Raw genomic sequence first — 3,281 nt, 5'->3', positions numbered from 1 at the left:
AGCCTCGCGTGCGCTCTGTTGGCAATGTATTCGATGTGGCCCCCCATGTAAGTTTCCGGTCCAGCCAGGCACAGAGATATCTGACTTTCTCTCAGAAACGTATTGGGCGTGCACAGCAGTAGTTTCGGTCTGCGTGTAAACAGACCTGCTTCGCACTTGTCGACGTTTACTTTAATACGCCATCGTACCAACCAAGGTTTAGAAGTTCTGAGTGCCGTCTGTATTCGTGAATTAATGTTGGACGGTTTCAAATCTTGCGCAACGATGGCAGTTTGTATTTTTGGGAAGTCGTTAACGTACAGGCTGAACAAGAAGGGCCCTAAGATGCTTCCCTGGTGTACTCCAGCCGGCCGGAGTGGCCGAGCGCTTCTAGGCTCTTCAGTCTGGAACCGCGCGACCGCTACGATCGCAGGTTCGAATCCTGCCTCGGGCATGGATGTGTGTGTCGTCCTTAGGTTAGTTAGGTTTCAGTAGTTCTAGAGGACTGATGACCTCAGATGTTAAGTCCCATAGTGCTCAGAGCCATTTGAACCATATTTTGTAATTATATACTGGAATCAAGCAAAGCTGCTGGCAATGAAGACAATAGACCATGGGAGCGACATTTGTACTGTGCGACAAGTTGAGAATTTGGGTTGGAAGGGAAGCGTGCCCGGGTAGCCAAAGCGAATAAAGCGAGCACTTGTTTAATGTGGAAATCTGGGTTCTAGTCCTGCTGCGCCACAAATTTTCACTTGTCGTCACTGAATTTAATTCAATACTCAGTTGTGGCTGACATTTTCATTTATCTTGAAATTATATAATACATGAACACGAAAGTTGAAGAACTGGTATTTAACAGTAATTGCTTTTTCCAAGCAGGGAGCTATTAAACTGGATCAGTGGAATAACTTTCAGCTCTCTCAGCGATGTGTTTCTAATCTCATCAGTGCTTGTAAATGACGGCACTTACAGACTTTTCTTTATGTTTGGGAACTTAAGAAGGTATGTGAGGTCACATCTGGCGAATTTTGTTGCTGCAACACCATCGCTGTATTGCTTTTGCCCAAAAATCAAATACAACTATCCCACAAACCAACCCATAAACACACCACCCCGCTCACCCACAGACACACATATAAACATACACACACACGTACACACACACACACACACACACACACACACACACACACACACATAAATGGCAGATAAACCTCTGAAAGATTCAGGACTTCCTCCCAGAACATTATCAACTGTTCAACTGTCCATCATGTTGATCTCGTAGTTTGTGAACAGTGACAATGAAAGTTACGTAATACTCGTCTCCCCATTAACCTAATGGGGAAACTAGAAAAAGTGAAACATATTGTAAACAAACACACACGCACGAACACACAGTTTTCCACATAGAATTAGTTAATGTAACCATAACATTCTCAGTGGTAAAACTTCGAAGTAAGTAACTTTTCGACGTTAAGTTCTAGTTGGAAATGACAAACTGTGGAAGAAAACAAGTGAAATAAGAAACGTAATAGGCTGGAAAACCACAGCATGCAGCAACACTGTATACATACGAAATTTTGTCTGTTCTTCAGATTTGTAAATACTGTCTTAAAAGGTCAAAGTTATAGGCGTACATGTTGTAAGGAACATTTTTCTTAAATGATGATTAACTGAAACCCTCAGCTGCCGACAGGTGTTGTTGATATACCTCGATGTGGACAGCTGAAAATGTGTGCCCCCGATCGGGACTCGAACCCGGGACCTCCTGCTTACATGGCAGACGCTCTATCCATCTGAGCCACCGAGGGCACAGATGAATAGTGCGACTGCAGGGACTTATCCCTTGCACGCTTCCCGTGAGACTCACATTCCCATCTGTGCACAATTCTACATATGTATTGTACCTTATAGACATTTGCCCATACACTCATTACTCGCGCACGCTTTGGCGATTCCCGTAAGAGTTTGGGCAACCTGTGAGCATTCGCACAGACGAAGGTGAATGGCTGGGTAGCCTGTAACTATATATACGAAGACAGTAACTGTTCTCGAAAGAAGAGATACTGTTGATGACCGTGCAGCTTTTCCCTGGAATAAATAGGAAGCGTGCAAGGGATAAGTGCGTGCAGTCGCGTTATTCATCTGTGTCCTCGGTGGCTCAGATGGACTCCGGCACGGTAACTCAGCGTGTTCGGTCAGGGGGTTAGCCGCCCTCTGTAATAAAAAAAAAAAAACTGAGTAAATAGATCAACGACGAACTGAAACGGATGTCTTGCGACGTCCGCCCCGAGCAGATACAACGAACGAAAAGGAACAAAATGAGATTAAAAAAAAAAGCTCAGCGTGTTCGGTCAGAGAGGTGGTTGGCCTCTGTAATAAAAAACTGAGTGGAAGGAACAACAAACGAACTTGGCCGGATGTCATGTGACCTCCGGAACGACCAAACACAACGAACAAAAAAAAAAACAAAAAACAAAAAAAAAATGGATAGAGCGTCTGCCATGTATGCAGGAGGTCCCGGGTTTGAGTCCCGGTCGGGGCACACATTTTCAGCTGTCCACATCAAGGTATATCAACACCTGTCAGCAACTGACGGTTTCAGTAAATCATCATTTATTCCAGGGAAAATCTGCACGGTCATCAACAGTATCTCTTCTTTCGAGAACGGTCACTGTCTTCATATATAACATTTTTCTTGTTTACTAGAAAAAAAAGTAAAAGCCCACTGTGGATGCTGAAACTTAATCGAAACCTGTCTGCGAAACAAGAGTGCAAATGAAATTGTGTTTTGCTCAAGGCGGATCACCTCCAAAAATAAACATACTCCTAAGAAAACGCAGAGAGAAAAGCTTCAATCTCTAGATGATTGTAGCAACGAAGTGTGAGCTGGAGAATTGTTGTGCTGGATAAGCCATGAACCGCTCTGTCAAAAATTCGAGCCTTTTCCTATTGGGACTGCTTCAAGCAAACAGTACTGCTCCCTATTGATCGTTCGACCTCATGGCGAGAACTCGTGACGCACTGTGCCGTTAACAATCGAAGAGCTCATTGAAGGTAACCTTCACACGTTAGCGCACTTATCGACATCTTTCTCCGTCCTGGCGATCCAGAATGCTTGCACTGGGACGGATCAGCCTTAGTTATGATGTTCTCCCCGTAATCGCATGTTCCATAGTCTGTTACAGTGCGTCCTACGTCGTCGTCGACTCCGTTTAGCGACTTCTGAGTAACATACATTAGCCGCTGTTGTTCGAAATTCACACAAATTTTGCAGTCACATATTTCGCCGCCAAAAT

At 44.3% G+C, this 3,281-nt stretch overlaps 1 non-coding gene across 1 annotated transcript; it reads right to left on the bottom strand.

Moving 5' to 3' along the window:
* Positions 1 to 1,719: 1,719 nt before the first annotated feature.
* Positions 1,720 to 1,793, bottom strand: Trnat-ugu. Its single transcript has one exon. It is a non-coding gene; the product is annotated as a tRNA-Thr (tRNA).
* Between the last annotated feature and the right edge of the window lie 1,488 nt (positions 1,794 to 3,281).

The sequence above is a fragment of the Schistocerca americana genome, chromosome 9, assembly GCF_021461395.2.
Source record: "Schistocerca americana isolate TAMUIC-IGC-003095 chromosome 9, iqSchAmer2.1, whole genome shotgun sequence".
NCBI lineage: Eukaryota > Metazoa > Arthropoda > Insecta > Orthoptera > Acrididae > Schistocerca > Schistocerca americana.
Note: the sequence above shows the minus strand (reverse complement) of the source record. Positions and strands in the feature narration are given on the sequence as shown.